The 19,240-nt window shown below is 37.9% G+C and overlaps 1 long non-coding RNA gene across 1 annotated transcript; it reads left to right on the forward strand.

The window, feature by feature from the left end:
- Positions 1-1,352: 1,352 nt before the first annotated feature.
- Positions 1,353-1,955, forward strand: LOC122320634. Its single transcript, XR_006245752.1, has 3 exons — positions 1,353-1,468; positions 1,528-1,654; positions 1,733-1,955. It is a non-coding gene; the product is annotated as an uncharacterized LOC122320634 (long non-coding RNA).
- The last annotated feature ends 17,285 nt before the right edge of the window (positions 1,956-19,240 follow it).

The following is a 19,240-nucleotide window of genomic DNA, read 5'->3' on the forward strand; positions in this document are numbered from 1 at the left end:
AATTACGTTAGAAATTGTGATACGTGTAAGCAGACAAAAGCCCCAAATTGTATTCTTCGCCCTCCAATGGGAAGTCAGAGCCCCACTTGTAGACCGTTTCAACGCCTTTACATCGATTTGCTTGGCCCATACCCCCGTAGCAAAAATGGCAATATAGGTTTGCTAATTGTTTTAGACCACTTCAGCAAATATCATTGGCTACACCCGTTGAAAAAGTTTACTTCTGCCAAAATACAAGAATTTTTGCTGACACAAATCTTTCATAGCTTTGGAGTGCCTGAGACCATAGTTAGTGATAATGGCACACAGTTCAAATCCAATGACTTTAATGCTTTTCTGACTGAACTTGGAATTTCACATGTTTATACCGCCCTATACTCCCCGCAAAGTAACGCAGCTGAGCGAGTCAATCGTTCTTTGCTTGCTGCCGTTCGAGCGTATATAGAAGATGATCAAAAAGAGTGGGATCGTCATTTGACCAGTATCTCATGTTCCTTACGCTCTTCATTGCATCAGTCGTTGGGATGTTCCCCATATAAAGTTCTTTTTGGATTGGATATGATAACTCATGGATCCGATTATAAGCTTTTGAGAAAATTAACTTTGCTAGAAGAGCCTAGGATGTCGTTAGACCGAACAGATAATTTAGCCTTGTTGCGGAAAGACATTCAAAACAATATTCGTAAGGCTTACGAATCAAATGTCAAACAGTACAACTTGCGTTCAAAACCAGTATCGTACAAAGAAGGTCAAGAGGTTTTCCGTCGAAATTTTTCACTTAGCAAGTTTTCTCAAAACTACAATGCTAAACTTGCCCCTCAATTCTTAAAATGTCGTGTAAAGAAAAAAACTTGGAAATTGTTTCTATTTGCTAGAGGATTTGGCAGGCAAAGAAATTGGAACTTTCCACGCGAAAGATATACGCCAATAATTCCCTCAAATCTTCTGCCTAAGAGTTGCAGATTCTCGGGTGGATGTAATGGTCGCCTTAAAGGCACCATTCGAAATCGCATGAGAGGTTAAGGTACTTTTATCGCAGCTCTGGCGACGCAAAGGTCGCATGCGATAAAAGAGGCTTTGGTATTCGTTCTCTTGTTCTGAGAAAACAAATGCAGCTGGAAATCATAAAGAGCTCCCATCCGCAAAGTATGCAGTTGTTTTTTTTTGGTTTTATTATTCGCAGTTTGAGATTTTGCATAAATATGCTGTTAAGATCGGGTGGCGCCATCTAGGTTCGAAACTTTACTACGACCGACTGGCAACCTAAGGCTCAGCTGTCCCTTTTGACAAATCGTCTGTCAGTGTCAGTGTCACTGTCATTTTTCCTTCGAGAGAGAGGCTTATTTCCGGCTTCGGCCCACCTACACTCTTACGTCTCCAAGCCAAGTCTTTTCCAATTGGCAGCCAACGAGACCAGACGTCTCAGTTTAAGAAGAAAACCAAAGGTGACTACCAACAGCAGCAACTTGTAAGTTTTTTTTGTTTGTCTTGAGAACCCTTCGATCGCTAACCAAAAACATAATTTAGATAAAGCTTAAAGCTCAAAGCTGAGGAAACTGCAGAGGAGGAGATTATTTGCTGGTTTATTTTTGGTTTTGCTAGTGAGCAAAAAGAAAAAAGGAAAAACTACTGCCACGTGCCAGGTCCATCCAGGGTAAATATAAAAATATATTCGTCGCCTCAAGTGTTCCTAGTCCTAATTTTCTCTTCGATTTAAAAAAAACCAATCCAGGGCTTGGCAGCGGAATTTTTTTGTGGCAGATGGACAAATTTTTGTATGGAGAGGTTACGGCCGTCCTGGGAAAAGTCAGCAGCCAGCGGAAAATTTAGTAAAAGTGGAAAGTGGAAATTAAATTAGCCAAGAAAAACCAGGCTTAAAAATAGTGCTTAAAAATTATGACTAAAATTCCCCACCAAAAATTAACCTAACACGTGCAGCCTGAAAAAAACAAAAAAAAAAAACAATTACAGTGAAACAAATAATATATAAAGTGAAAAATAAAAGAAAAGAATAATGTGCAAAACGAAAAATTTTAATATATCCATGTATATATCTAGAAAGCTGTTCTGAAGTCAAGAAAGAAACGAAAATTAATTTTTTTTTATTTTTTTGTGGTTCCCGACACACTGAAAAAAATAAGATAAACAGTCACATACAAATTAAAAAGAAAAAAAAAATGATTACGCTAAAAAAATAAATTAGAGTTATTTAAAATCTATCTTTTTTTTCCCTTCTGTTAAAAAAAAAAAAAAAAATTAAAATATATATATATATATAGAAATAATTAAATAAATAAATGAACCTTAATAATAGTATAAAACAAAAATTAAAAATTAATTAAAAATGGCCAAATTGTGAAGGAAAAAATGTTGCGGAAAAGAAAAAAAGAATCGGTTGAGATATTATTAAAGTGTATTCAAAATTATCATTTGTGAAATCCCAATACAGAGAAAAAAACTTTTAGTATAACCATGCCGATTTAATCTTTAAAAAAAAAAAAAAAAGAAAAGAAGGAAACCAAAAAGTGAGAAAAAAAAATGGAGCAAGAAAGTTTTGTTCCACCCGACCGTCGCCAAAGATCTTTCGCCACCGGAATTAATTAAGTAAGTTTTTTCATTATTATATTTTCATTTATTATGATTTCTTTTTTTTATTTGGTTATTTTCGTCATTGGTTAAAACTTATTTTAATTTAAATTATTATTTGCATTATTTTTTGATTTGAGCTCACTTAATTTTTCTCAGTGTTGCGTTACTGCCAAAGCTCGATATGTAAAGCCAACTTAATAAAGATAATGAGCTTTCCTAGCGAGGGTGGTTTCAAAAGTTTCGCAGTCACTGCAAATTAAAACTTTTACTTTTTCCTTACTGTTTAAACTTTTGTTTAATTTTTCATTAATAGTTTTTCTTTTATTATTATTATTATTTTTTTTATTTTTTTAAATTATTATCTTTTTTTTTTTTTTTATATATTATATTACCGCATTCTATTACATATTATTAACCCCGTTCTTTTCCAGCAACATATTTCCTTGTGCCATTTAAAAAATTTATAATTATCTTTGCCATTTTTAAAAATAATATATTGAAATTAAAACTTAACTTAATACACTGGAAAAAATGATCGAGTAGAAAAAAATTTATTATAGAATTTGTAAACCTAAATTTAAATAAATAAGCAACAATAAAAAAAAAAAAAAAAAAAAATTAAATAACCTAAAATGAAATAAATAAATAAAAAATTTTAGGAATACTGGCCCACATTAAAATAAACAGAAACACACACCCTAAAATGAACATAAAACCACAAACATATTAAAATCAATCTATATCACCACCTTTACTAATCACACACCTTGATAATAAATACGAGAATATTTTGAATAATGCCTTACACTTAGATAAAATTATTAAGAAAGAACAAATGAAACTACGCATACCCACATATATTTAAAATTTCTACATTGCATATACTTATATTCTTAGGATTTAAGTTTTGTTAATTTTCTTTTATATTAGTAACTTGTTATACAGTGCTTGTTAAAGACAATAAAGTTTAGGATGATAGGTAATAGACAGTTAAAATGAATAAAATTTGTAATGAAGTGAAATGAATTGGTAAAGTTAGTTTTGATTTCCTGAGGACCTGGTGAATTAAAATAATGTGAATTAAATATTTTTGGGGATTTTCGACAATTTTTAATCGCGCAGAAAATCCAATTGGTTGGGTGGGTAGAGAGCGCGTAGGATCTATTAACATCTTTGATCCTCCCACAATGGACAAATTCGCCTTTTGTTGTGTTTCGGAGTTCAGCTCCAGTTGTCTCGTCTAATTAGGAACTCTTATTTTAAAATTTTTGTAAGTGAGCAGTCGCGAAGGAAAAGAAGGAGCAAGCCCACCCCCACACGCCGAACTGAGCTAAATATAGGCAACCAGAAGAGTTCCGCCTGCTTCGTTCGATCCTCGGTATCAGTTTTTTTTTAGGCTGACTTGACTCCAGTATGCCCTGTCCAAATTATTGCATACTGAGCACTCCCTGCAAGTGCTATCTCACATCTGCTACACCGATACGGGGGCTTACACTTTAAGTGGATGCTCTTTGGAGAGAATAACTCAGGTGGATGACCTTGGTGTTCTTCTGGACCCAAAATTAAAATTTTCCATCCATATTTCGTCTATGGTGAATAAAGCCAGGAGTGTGCTTGGATTTATAAAAAAGGTGGGCAAAGGAATTTGACGACCCTTACATAACTAAAAATTTATTTATTTCGCTTGTCCGTCCAATTCTTGAATACGGATCACCGGTCTGGAGTCCCCAATATGGAGTTCATTCGGATCGTATTGAATCGGTCCAAAAAAATTTTTACTTTTTTGCCCTACGGCGCCTAAATTGGGATGCAAACCTTTTATTACCCTCCTACTCTAGTAGACTACTTATAATTAATTTACCATCCCTAGCCAACCGTAGAACGATGCTTGGAACAGTTTTTATGTTTAATCTTATTTGTGGTAAAATTGATAGCCCCGACTTAGTTAGCAGGCTAAACTTTTCTGTTCCAAGTAGATTAACCAGAAATTACATCCCCCTAATTTTAAATCAATGTAGATCTAACTATGAGCTGCATGATCCCTACAGAGTATTGTGTTCTGACTATAATAGACTTTATCCTATTATATCTATTTCTGACTCTCTGCCGTTCTTAAAGCGATCTCTGTTGACTTTTTTAGCTCAAAATTAGATCTTATTGTCTTCCTCCTAATTTTCCTCGGCCTTTTTCTTATTTCTCTAAGTCGCGACTCTCCTCTCGTGAATTTATTATTTTAAATTTAAAATTAAAATAAAATTTAACTTAACTTAACTTTTCTTTCGCGTCAAAATTATCGCGAATCGTGCCGTACGTTACACGGCGGTCGCCCCTCGGTCGGTTGGGCGGGAAAGTGGGCCGTGGGACTACGCGCGTAATAAAAAAAAAAAAAAAAACAAGAAAGGAAGCTAGCTTTGGCAAGCCGAAGCTTATATACCCTTGCAGTCATCAAATATTTCGAACAGAATACACAAAGGCTAAAGAACATCAAAGCTACGACGACTTTTCTATTAGTTTTCCATATTTTTGACTATTGTTCATATGGCCGCTATATGATATAGTTGTCCGATTTTAATGAAATTTTATTTGCTATTCAAGAGTCGTTAGAAAACTCTATATTCCAAAAATCATGATTTTCTGATGAGAAATAACGATGTTATCATTTTATTTCCGTTAATTCTATATAGATTTTTCGATCTTTCCTATGGCAGCTATATGATATAGTTGTCCGATTTTTATGAAATTTTTTTTAAAAAACCAAGGCTAGTTAAAAAACTTGATACTCAAAAAATCATGCTCGTGGGATAAAAAACAACGATGCTATCAATTTATTTCAATTAATTCTATATATATTTTTTGATCTCTCCTATGGCAGCTATATGATAGAGTTATCCGATTTTGTTTAAATTTAATCCGAAATTCAAAAACAGTTAGAAAACGCCATCTTGAAGAATTCAAGTCGATCTGATCAAAAACAACGGAGTAAGAATTTTTAATTTCATTCTCTCGTATAGGAGCTATCCGATATAGTCGGCCGATCCGGCCCGTTCCGACTTATATACTGCGTGCAATAACTACACACCTTTTGGGAAAGTTTCAGCAAGATAGCTTTAAAACTGAGAGACTAGTTTGCGCGGAAACGGACAGACGGACAGACGGACAGACGTACATACATATTTCGATTCAGATGGTGATGCTGATCAAGAATATATATACTTTATGGGGTCTGAGGTGTCTCCTTCACTGCGTTGCAAACTTCTGACTGAAATTATAATACCCTTTTGCTCTGCAAGGGTATAAAAAACGCAAAGCCCTACACGAATTTACCTCAGATATAAATCCACAAACTCCAATTCCAACAATATGGAAAAAAATCAATAGATTCTGTGGCCTCAAAACTAATATTCAGATCCATTGTCTCATTAACCCCAGTAACACATCCGACACCCATACAAATAAATATGACATCTCCAAAGCCCTATGTGAATTCTGGTCAAATGCATCACTCAATGATAACTTCCACCCTACTTTTAGATCTCACAAAGAAAACATAAATTACAATTTCTCCCACAGTACATCCTCTCTAACCCAACCCTTAGAATACGATATTTCTATTATTGAATTAATAAGCGCCATAAACCAACTTAAAGGTAAAACACCAGGTAGGGACCGCATCAGTTACCCAATGATAAAAAATCTACCAGATGCGTCAATGCAAAGGCTACTTAAACTCTATAACAATATCCTCAACGCACACATTCCACAGCAATTTAAAGTTAGTAACATTATCCCAATATTAAAACCGAACTCAAACAAAACAGAAATACATTCATATCGTCCTATATCTTTAAATAGCTGTTTATCCAAAGTTAAGGATAAAATAATATCCAAAAGACTATGGTGGCTAGTTTCCAACAGCCAGCTACTCGATAGTCGTCAAATGGGCTTCAGAAAGGGAAAATCGGTATCAGACTCTCTAGCAACGCTAGATTATCTGACTACCACCGCCCTATCTCTATAATAAAATTATAGCAGTAAATATATATTAAATAAAATTTATGTTATGAAATTATACATACATACGTGTATTTATATAAGATATGTTATTAATGTTGTGGCAGCGTGTTTGTCCACAATATTCTCCACCTGCACAGCTCTTGCAGGAGGTTTCCACCGTGGCACGTGTTCCTCACGGAAGTGTTAGTTCTGATGTAACCGCTGCGGCAAGTTGCTACCCACAACGGTCGGTCACTTGGTAGTTGGCTCTGCGCTCCTAAAAAGTTGCAGAGCACCGATCCAGATCAGGTGGTGGCCACGATCAGTGACGATGATGCTGCTGATCCCCTTCCTGTAAGCTGGTAGCCGGGTCGTGGCTCCGGCTATTACTCAAACGGTGATTAGAAAAAATAGCACACACGATTTACAAGAGATGCCTTTATTCTTGGGCTTTCAGCTCAGAACTAATAAACGTAAGAGAAGGAGAGCTAAATCGTAACCCTAACTCGCACAGATCACAGCCGTCGACCAGCGTCCTTCGTAAGACTTCGTCGTGCTCTTATCTTAGATCACCGTTGCATTGTTAACTATTCTCCTTTTCAAAACATGGACGTCCTCGGCCATATCCAAGTTAGCAAGGATTTGAGTCACCACTATCGAGGCACTGCTTCGCCGCCTGATAAATCTCTATCTTTATCAATACGCAGAACGCAAAGCAGTTTAACGCTGCTGCAGCTGGCACTGGTTGTAAGCAATTGCGACTCCGCTATCTGCTGCAGGCTTTTTTCGTTAAGTGAAGAAAGGACAGGCTTAAAAGGGAGTGCAGTCTGAGTGCTAACAGACATTCAAGAATGGTGCAACTACTCTGGAGCCAGTCTTTCCATCCCTAAATCCAAATATTTACACGTCTGTCGCAAAAAGAAATGCAAATTCAAAATACATAGCACATTCAATTTAAAAAACGAAAAGTCGTTAAAAATATTAGGTGTTACTATAACTAATAATTATAAATGGGATACACACATAGACCAGTTAGTAGTACAAATTTCTAAAAGACTAAATATCATAAAATGTCTCTCAAGCACTAGTTTCAACTGCCACATTAAAACTATTATTTATATAATTAACTCAGTTATCATGTCAAAAATTGATTACGGGTTATTTTTATACGGAAAAGCACCCAAAGCAAAACTTAATAAAATAAAAACGATATACCACTCAGCGATTAGAATAGCCTTCGGAGCATTTCGATCCTCACCGATAAACAACCTGCTATATGAAGCTAACATAAGACCAATAGATCAGAGAACTAAGCATGCCATTTTAAAAAACTTTAAAATGATTTCCACCGCAAAGAAAGAAAGAGATTGACCACTGCAAAGCATTACTATTACACCCAATCCCCATAACAAACAAAAAAGAAACCACGCCAACGTGGTCCTTTAACTTTTCTAAAATAAACAAATCCTTACACACATCAACAAAACCAAACACTCCACCGATAGTCTACAATCAAAATCTCCAAGAATTGAAAGATACCTTTAAACTCCACACATTCTTATACACAGACGGCTCCAAGTCTGCCAATGGAGTTACCTACAGCGTAACCTCCGCACATAACATCATAACCCAGCAAATCCTACCACCTTATTCATCCATTTTCACTGCTGAAATAGCAGCCATTCTTTACGCATGTAGATATGCCGAAAAAGAAATAGGAAAATCCGCTATATGCACCGACTCACTCTCAGCCCTTACAGCATTAGAAAACCCAAATAACTGTACCTACTATATATTAGAAATTAGAAAAATTATCTATAAATACAAATTTAAATTCACTTTGATATGGATCCCAGGCCACTCCGGCATTATTGGCAACGAGCTTGCAGACCAAGCTGCTAAGCAAGCAACCGCACTGCCATTAATATCAGAAATAAACTACAACGTACCAGATACCCTTAAATACATTAAAAACCACATGAAAGCCCAAAATTACCTTATATGGAATAACACATCAGTTCACTACAAACTTATAAACACAAAAAAAGAGAACAACATGGAACTTTTAAAACCAACTATTTCTCGAATAGACACCATTAAATTTATGAGACTCCGAATGGGACACACTAAACTGACACACAGCCACTTATTCGATAAAACACCTCCACCCACATGCCAACAATGTAACCTTAACCTTACCCTATCACACATATTCCTTGAATGCCCTAACTACACTGAACACAGACGTAAATTCCTCCAAAAAACTTTAGAAGAAATAGTAAACCCCATGAATATAACCACAACTATCCAATTCCTTAAATCCACAAACCTTTACAATAACATATAAGTTTAACCTTACTGTACATAACTAGAACAAGTAGGCACATAGATTTATATACATACTAGCATACCTGTAAATACCTGTTTAAGTTAAAAAAAACCATCATTGTCACAAATCTCAAATTACGTACTATACCTATCTATCTCACTGTTACATAACACATATTACATACATATTATAAAATAGATATTAAGCAGAAGGCCATTGTAGCTATTGCTTAACATAAAGCAAAAATTGCCCGCACTTTATAATTGCTGGTTATTTCTTTATAATAATAATAATAATATTCAATTTAAATTATTGACTACGGTTGTGTGAGCGTTCTTCTGAGCCTACAATTCAAAATCGATGGTAAGACGTTATCAGAGTTTTGGGTACCTAACACAATTTGGTACATAAAGCCTAGGAAACAATATTTTTTGGTGGCCCTTATCGAATATTGTCCTTGTGGACCACCCTCCCATTAATTAGGACCGTTGTCCCAATATCAGCATCGACCCTGTTCTCGACATACAAAGGCGTAAGCTTATCTCCCAATCTCTTGTTGGTTTTTACTAAAACTTTCTCACCTACGTTAAATATCCTATTTTGTCGAGCTGAATTGTTGCGATTTAACTGCTCCTGCTGCGCCTTTTTAAGGTTCATAATTATATCCGGGGCTAAGTCAGCACCAGCATGGATGATCTTAACAGGTTTTCTATTAATGACAGAGTGAAAGGACCTGTTGTACTCTATAGTCGCCTGAAGAAATAACTGCGTGACATCGTCTATTTTTCTTTCCAATTTTAGACACCTGGCAATTTCTATAAGAGTACTATGGAATCTTTCCACCTGTCCATTTGACGTACTGTCAAATGACGTACTGTATCGTATTGATTTTTCAGCATGGATCGTATAGTTTCGGAGTTAAACGATGCCTCATTATCGCAATAAATCGATCTAACATTAGAGAAAAAATTGACCAGTTGAAGGATTGGGATTTTCACATCTAATATGGCACGCGATGCTATTGGCTGGATCACCGCAAACTTGCTGAATTTATCGACAGCAGTGAGAAAGTACTTTCCCCCTGTTAAGAAAATATCCATGTGTAACATCTCTCCCACCCGCGATGGTATTGGGGAAATTCCTAATTCCTGCTTTAATGGGTGTCTATTATATTTTGCCTTTTGACAAATCCTGCAGTTTAGAACGATTTCAGCCGCTATTTTGCCCATTTTTGGAAAATAATAGTCGAGCAGCACTTGTTTTATATTCTCCTGGGCAGCTCTGTGAGCCCTGTTATGCTCCACAACTAGTATTTCTTTTTGCTCGTCCGGCTTGATAACGTCCGCCACCCAAGACTTACAATACCAAAATTTAGTGGCCGGGAAGAGCCGAACCAGACTATGCTGAATACGGGCCAATACTGGAAGCTTACAATGTATGACGTTCACGACGTTGGGCGTTACTACGTCTTTCACTAAGTCCACTAATGTCTCCCAATGAGAAAAATCAATTTGATGGCGAGTCTTAGTACCAAACACTATAAATAGTCGCTTATTTGACGTGGACGCCTCCTCCAATACGATCTGGTTTTGAAAACAGTTAAGTGGCTTTTCCGTGGCCTCAATGACAAGTGTTGACGACTCTTCACTGTGAATAGTGGCTCGATCCGACTCCGCTGAACTTTGCAAAATGTGAATACCTTGTCGCTACAAAGCGTCCGCCACACAGTTTTCTTTTCCTGGCTTATACATGACCTTTGCGCCACTTTCTTCAATGCGGGCCTTCCAACGTTTGAGTTTTGAATTAGGATTCTTATCGGAGACCGCAAATATAAGGGGCTGATGGTCCGTAAATATGTTAATGTCACTTTTGCCATAGAGGTAGTGACGAAGACTATCCAAGGCCCATACAATTGCCAGTAACTCCCTTTCGTTCGTGGCATAATTTAATTCCCTATCTTTCAACGTTCTGGAAATCATCGTTATAGGCCTATTTCCCTGAGACAAGACTGCACCTATACCAAAGGATGAAGCATCAGTTGTCAAATCAAATGGTCGCGTAAAATCTGGGTAATGAAGAATAACGTCCTCTGAAGCAAGAATGTTTCTCAGCTTGTCAAATGCGCTTAACTGGTGCTTATCAAAGCTCACCGGAATGCCTTTTGAACGGTATTTGCTGACCCTACCACCTTCACCCTTCAGTAACTCTGTCAAAGGTCTCGCTATCGATGCGAAATCTTTGATGAAGCATCGGTAGTAACTTGCTAACCCCAAGAACGATCTCAGCTCGAACAAATTACTTGGCTGTTTAAAATTCTTGATGGCTTTTCTGTTTCTGAAAAGACAATAACGTCATCCACATAGACGTAACAGATCCTTCCTATGTTCTCCCGGAGGACGTCGTCTTTTGCCCTTTGAAAAATGCTTGAGGCATTCTTTAGTCCGAAAGGTAGCCGGCAGAATTGGTACTTCCCTCCGTTGACCGAAAAATAAGTTTTCTCCCTGTCCAATTCCGAAAGTTCTATCTGGTGGTATCCGGACTTAAGATCGAGGGTAGTGAAAAATTTTGCCCTTCCCAGATTCGACAGAATCATATTTATACTCGGCATTGGGTATCTATCGGCGATAGTTTTCAAATTTAATTTTCTAAAATCGACTACTAAGCGTTTATTAGGCGATCCCGAAGCGTCGGAGCCTTTTTACTTACAACCCATATGGGGTTGTTGTAGGGAGACCGAGATGGTCGAATAATTCCATTTCTTAGTAAGTCTTTGATCTCCTGGTTGACAAAATCTGCAGCACCCATCGAAAACGGGTACAGCTTGGAATATACTGGCTCATTATCCTCTGTCCGAATAGTCGCTACAACATTTGTGTTGAACGGCAACTTCTTATCTGGGTCAGTAAAGGCCCCTGAGTATTTAGACATCATCTGTTGAAAACTTCCTTGCGCTGTCGGGGGCACGACAATATCCTCAATCTTCGTAAAGTTAACCTGAGCGCATTTTTGAAATCTAATAGAATTGCTTTAAAGATCAATGGTTGCACCTACTTGCGCTAACAGGTCAAGGCCAATTATGCCGTCAAAAGTTTTAAGTCCGGGTAATAGGAAGAAAGGGCTTTCTACACCGCAAAGATAAAGCTGGCATTATATATGTTATATTTTTTCAAACCCATGAAGCGACTTGACAGTAAATGGAGAATCAACGGGAATTGAAGTCGGCCACCCAATCTCTCTCTTGATGTAGCTTTTAGAGGCCCCCGTGTCAACTAGAAACTTTCGTGGTTCCCCCGCTACTGTTCGTTGGATGAACGGAAGCAGGGAAGATCACCTAAAAAATGCACGGCATCACTTTCATAGTCCGTTTTTTCTTCACCGCCTATGCATTCAGTGCCTGCAGCGCGGAAGAACCCTGAGAACGCTGAAAATTTGTCGATTGACGGAATTTCGACAATGTTGGATCTACGTCCATCTTCTCTAATGGTATATTATCAACAACGGTTCGTTGACCTTGATCCCTGGTAAAAAATGGATTTTTTCACCCCTTTTTAAGTATCTGTTCGTGGTTGGATTCGGGTGTCTTCTGTAATGGACGACTCTGGGCCTGTCTAAGATGTTTCTCCTCTACAGACCTGGCATACTGTGTGGCAAAGGCATGCCTCTCGTGGTTTGCCTCTATTTCCTGTCCCATTTCCAAGGCTGATGGCAAGTCCCTAGGCTGAGCAGCAAAGAGCACATCAGTTAAGTTTCTCTTTAGCCCGGAAACAAATACACGTAGGGCATCAGCTCTGTATTTATCATTCATATATCGGGCATGGTCAGTCTCATATGTCATAGTTGTCTTATTTGTTAGGAGTGTAAGTTTCTTCTCAACCTCCTCATAAAACTGTGTGATAGACATCTGCCCCTGCCTTAGTGTTGTGAGCTCTTGCTCTGTAATGTGCGACGTGTATGTGGAGGGGAGCGGTATATGACGAATACTCAGGGCCTATGCTATCCACTGGACAGCTAGCCCTTCTCTCACACACTATCCTGGCTTGGGAATATCGGCGGGCGGAATCCTCTGGTACCTAAGCTCATTCGGCAGATGGGGTGGGTTGTTGCCGTCCCTTACCATATTCACATAACTTTTAGTTTTAGGATTCCTACGGAAACTACAAAAGTAGAACTTAACTCTCAAAAAATATACATATCAAAAGGTCAATAGCAATTACTAAAATACAAAAACAATGCAGAAAAAATGGACTACTAGATTCGAAAATCGACGTGAGGTCTTAGATGTTATTTGACTCTCTTGTCGCTCTCTACCCAACCCAACCATGATCTTCTATAACAATTTTTCTTTTAGAAGATACCCAAAGTTCCTTTTATCCAGGAAAGCATAAAATTTAGCACTTCATAATTTCAGATTTTAAAATTCACAATTTACTCAGATCCAATAGTTTTCATAATTCAACAATAAGGAATAGCAAAAAAAAAAATCATCTTATCTCCTAGTGAGTAAAGTTTCTATTACATTCTAATTTTTCCTTAAAGATTTTCTTAACGTCTAATTACTTAAAATTGTTGCTTAACGTCGTTTCAGGGAGGCATTATAAATGGGGGAGAATGTGCAATAATATTTTAATGTTTAAATCATGGTTCTTATGTTTCTAGGTTTAATATAATATGTGCAAGAATAAATGTAGTAAAATTTGTTTGTTTATATTCGAAAGCGCAAGGCATGTTTAAATACTGTTTTTTTGTTTAATAACAAGAAATTAAAAGAATAGCCTATTCAGAAATAGCTATCCTCAAAGGGTTTTTTTTTTTCTTCAATATTACTTTGGGAACGGCTCAATAATTTTGAGAAGATAAATACAAATAAGCGGTAGATAACTTTCGTATAGTACTCACAAACTTCATTGTTTACTCCAAGCGATGAAAGGCCTTCCAACGTGGTGATGTTGATGCTGATCATGTTGAATGGGCAAAAAGGAGAGCTTATTATTGGATTTAAATTCTCATGAGCGTACGACTGCTTAATTTCTAAAAATTTAAGACTTTAATTATTTGGTTCACATATTGGTTAGCACATGTAATTTTGCAACATTCTCAACACTCGTCATCCCTACTACTCTTTTCTACTCCCTTAACTCGATCAATGCATTCTCCTTTGTCTGCCTCTGCCGCGGCTCTGCTACTGCGCTGTTTGCTTTGCGCTGCTCTGCTCCTGCGCCTCTGCTCTGCTACTGCTTCGCCACTGCGCCTTGGCTTTGGTACGGCCTCGGCTACTACTGCACTGCTTGGCGACTGCGCTGCTTGGCGACTGCGCTGCTTGGCTACTGCGCTGCCCTGATACGGCTTTGCTTCAGCCCAGGAGCGGACTCGACAGCCGAGGGGCCTGAATTAGACGACAATTATAGGCACACTAGCATCCGCATAGGGTATTCTCCAAAGTTGTAGTTATGCCGAAATCCACGATATAAATTTTCATCCGTCCAGCAGCAATATTGCCGTGGACGGATACGGGCGGACTAAGTTTCCGACGTACAGGCAACACTAAATACAAATTCACTTTCAGACTAACGAAATTAGATCGACTACATACCTTTAGATAAAATCTACGTTGCTAACACCAACTAAAAATAGCTGCGATTCTCTCCAAGATTTTCCGACTAGGCAACACGTGGTTTGGGAAACGATTTTCCTCCCGAAAATAAATGATATTTTAGGAAGCAACAGCCATCCAAAGCACTGAAAGATATGGTTTTGGCTGTCGGCTTTCACTACTTGATTCGATCACTTCAGCGAAGACACACGTGGGCGGGTTGTATGGAAAAATTTGTATTTATTCTGGTTAATAAAACTCTCTGGCAAGCGGAGTGTTCTTTCAGTCAATCAGAAGGGATGGACTGACGCCGCGTGGTGTTTATATAGTGCAAATTTCCAAAACTTCCATTGGAAGTTTCGAGCAAAGTTGGCTGCGCTTGTCAGTGTAGATAATTAAGCCCGTGGTGCTGAATGAAGAGCGAAAGCTTAAGATCAGCCGATGCATGGGCTTATGCAAAAGCTTGGTTTTGCCATCTGATTTGTTTTTCTAAATTGTTTTGTTCAAAAAAGAAACCCTAACGACCAACGGCCGTTACACCACCCGATAATATTTCTTCGTTAGATGAAATATTAGTGGGAATTAGCATATCTTTGGCATGAAAAGTTCCTATATCTCTACCTTTTAAATTCTCAAGTTGGTAATAACAATTTCCAAGTTTCCTTTTAATTCGACATTTAATAAATTTCGGTCCCAGTTTGGCGTTAAAGTTATCAGAAAACTTGCTTTGAGCGAAACTGCGACAATAAACTTCCTGTCCTTCTCGGAAGGAAACAGGCTTGGCTCGCAAATTATATTGGACAACATTACGGTCATAAGCTCGACGTATATTGGCTTGAATGTCTTTACGTATCAAGACCAAATTATCTGCTCGAGAAAGCGGTACAATTGGCTCTTCCAGTAGGGACAATTTCTTTAGCAACTTGTAATCGGACCCATGGGTGATCATATCTAGGCCGAAAAGTGCGCGATAAGGAGACCATCCTAACGATTGATGGAGCGCCGATCTTAATGAACAAGATATACTAGTGAGATGCAAGTCCCATTCTCGCTGATCATGTTTTAAGTAAGACCGAATAGCTGCTAACAAGGATCTGTTTACACGTTCTGCTGCATTACTCTGAGGAGAGTATAGAGCAGTATAAACGTGATTAATATCTAATTCTGTTAAGAATGCATTAAAATCTGACGATTTAAATTGGCTTCCATTGTCACTAACGATGGTTTCAGGGACTCCATAACAGTGGAAAATTTGGGTTAAAAGAAATTCTTGTATGGCTATCGACGTGAATTTTTTTAATGGCTGCAACCAGTGATATTTACTAAAGTGGTCCAGCACGATTAGTAAGCCTACATGGCCTTTCTTACTTCGTGTATACGGTCCAAGGAGATCAATATAAAGTCTTTGAAATGGCCGAACAGTCGGTATATGAGAACCCATAGGTGGACGTAGCGTCTGGTTTGTCGCTTTATTGGCCTTACAGGAATCGCAAGAACGGATATAATCTCTAACATCCTTGGATAAACCTGGCCAAAATAAATGACGTCTCAGTTTTTCTATCGTCTTGTGAATTCCCGCATGGGCGGATGTCAAACTATCATGGGCCTGTTTAAGAGTATCAGCTCGTAAACTTTCGGGAACCCATAATTTCCAAGATAGTTTATCTTGCTCTGCATTTCCTTCAGAGTGTTCGGTTCTAAAATATAGATATTTATCCATTATCTTTATATCGGGAAATTTCGCTTGATTGTCAGTATAGTTCTTTTTCAAGGCAACGTAAGAATCTTCTAGAAATGCGTCCGATTGGAGATTAATCACTGGACTCATATCTATTCCTGCCACTTCTGCTTCGAAAAGTCGGGATAAGGCATCCGGAACAACGTGATCTTTTCCTTTTCTGTGCAAGAATGTAAATTTGAATTGTTGCAGTCGAAAAATCCATCTGGCCAGTCGACCTGATACATTTTGCTGACGCATCAACCAAAGTAAACTAGAATGGTCTGTAACGACTTCAAATTCTTGGAGTTCTAGATAGCATCTGAACTTTTCTATTGCTAGCACAACTGCTAAGCACTCACGCTCAGTAACACTATAGTTACGTTGGGCTCGACTTAATTTTTTTGACATAAATGCGATAGGATTTTCGGTTTTATCTTCTGACAATTGCACTAATACAGCGCCAATACCGAAATCGCTGGCGTCACAGTGAAGATAAAACTTCTTCTCGAAATCTGGATTTATTAGCACGGGAGCCGATGTTAAAACTTGTTTTAATTTATCCATCGCTATTTGTGCTTCCGGGGTCCATTCAAATTTGTTCTTTTTGGATAACAAGTCAGTTATAGGACAAGTAAGATCTGAAAAATTATTGATAAATCGGCGGTACCAACCGCAGACTCCTAAAAAGCCTCGTACTTGTTTAAGATTCTTTGGCGATGGCCAATTCACAATGCAAGATACTTTTGCAGGATCAGTACAAATGCCTCCGCTACCGATGACATATCCTAGGTAATTGATGCTTTTTACACAAAACTGACTTTTAGCTAAATTAAGAGTGAGTTTAGCTTTTCGAAATTGCTCTGCCAGTCTGACTAAGATTGCAATATGAGATTCAAAGTCTTCTGAAATAACGCAAAGATCATCCAAATACCCAAAGACACAATAACGCAGATCTGGTGGAATGATCTGGTCCATTAATCTACACATGGTGGAGGGTGCATTGCAAAGTCCAAAAGGCATGACTTTGAATTGGTATAAAGGTCTTCCTGGTACGGTAAATGCCGTTAAGGGTTTAGATCCGTACTAAGTGGAATTTGCCAGTAGGCATCCTTAAGATCAAGTTTCGAAATAAGGTTGGCTTTCGGTAATCGAGAAAATATGCCATCGATGCTCGGCAAAGGATAGGCATCTTTTTTGGTTACATTATTTAGCTTTCGAGCGTCTAAACAAAGTCGAATTTTGTTCGGCTTAACTACTAACCTCATTGGAGAACTCCATGGGCTAGAAGAGGGCTCAATTACTTTTAGTTTAAGCATGCGATCGATTTCTTCATAAAGCAGTTTTTCTACTGCTGGACTGACTGGGTAAAATCGTTGTTTCACTGGTTTTACATTTTCAACTTCAATGTGGTGTTCAATTAAAGTGGTACGACCTAAGTTATCTGATGCTTTAGGAAAAAGGTCCTGGATTACGCATAATTGTTGAAATTGGTTGGGACTCAAGGGATATGCATTATCCACATCGTTATCTCCTCTACTATTGATCTCTAAAGATCCAATAATATTAGGGGCGAGTTCAAAGGCTTTCCAAAAATCATGACCTAATATTAATTTCTGTTTAATGCTAGGAATTATATACAGTTTAATAAATCGTTTGTCGTTTTTGTATTGCATTTCGACATCGAGTAAACCTATAATAGCTTGGTTTTCCCCGCCAGCCGTTTTAGCGCTGGATCTAATGGGTTTATATTGGGAAAAGTTCGTAAAGTCTTGCAGTGCAAGGTCACTTCCAATGCAGCTTATGTTAGCACCGGTGTCTAACAAACCTAGTTCTGTGTAATTCAAAAATGACACTTCTGCGTAACTTCGCAAATCTTGAGAGTTATTAAAAATAGTAGCAATCTGTAGTTTCTTGTTTCTTTTAATTTCCGCATAATATAACCGTAACCTACGGATACGTCTACTTCTTTTGTTTTCATGATCATTGAAGATACGATTCCGAACTTTCTTATAATTAATTAATCTATCTTCGTAAGGAAGCAAATATAACGGAACAGAATCCGCAACTAAATGGACTTGCTCGGGAGGATTGGTTATTCTGGAATCCACCGAGTCTTGTACTGTCTGAGATGCAATAGAACGTACTGTGATTAATACTTTCTTATTCGTCTCGGGTTCATGCTCAATTACGTTGGCAGGGGACTCCGAGCGTTTTGAGAGACCCCCGCTCTGCGGTTTTCCGATGCTTTTTTTACGCATGTGGAACACTGTGGCTTGTATACATTTACCTTTCCACAACCGTAACAAAAGATACGTGGCGGTGATTGACAGTTTTGCCAAATATGGCCAATCTCTTCACAGTTCCAGCATTTAATTTTAGAACTATACATAGCTTCTACTTCCGCTTCTGCTTGCAAATCTTCTAATAAGTTCAAGCTTTCTTCTTCAACAGCAGAGATCTGTCGGCGATTAACTACTGACTTCTGCCTGGGCAAGGATTCGTATCGAGAGTTTATCTCATAAGATAAGTTCTCCCTCATCTGAACTTAGCGACGTAATTGCCCTACAGAATGAACGGGCTGATAAAGTTATCTGTCTCGGGTTTCCGGCAGCAGATTATTCTTTAAAATTTCTACAAGCTCTTCTTCATCAATTCGAATAGATGCATTGTCTATAAGGGTCGCTACTGATTCATAAAATACGGAAAAGCTTTCTCCGGTTTTCTGTTTGCGTGCTCTTATCAACTCCATACTCATGAACGAGGATCGATGACCTTTATAGTGTTGACGAAGAGCGGCACTCATATGGGTCCAAACAATTGGATCTACGTCTTTTGTGTATCTCCAATACCATGACTTAGCTTTTCCAGTAAATAATACATGGATGTGATTACACATGTTGTTAAAATCATTGTCTAACGTCTTCTTGGTCAGTAAAGTAATTCTATAAATGAATTCCTCAACTCCTAAACCATCTGCGGATCCATCAAATTGTACACCCCATTTCTGCATGGTATCGAT

The sequence above is a fragment of the Drosophila ficusphila genome, unplaced genomic scaffold, assembly GCF_018152265.1.
Source record: "Drosophila ficusphila isolate 14025-0441.05 unplaced genomic scaffold, ASM1815226v1 contig_668, whole genome shotgun sequence".
Lineage (NCBI taxonomy): Eukaryota > Metazoa > Arthropoda > Insecta > Diptera > Drosophilidae > Drosophila > Drosophila ficusphila.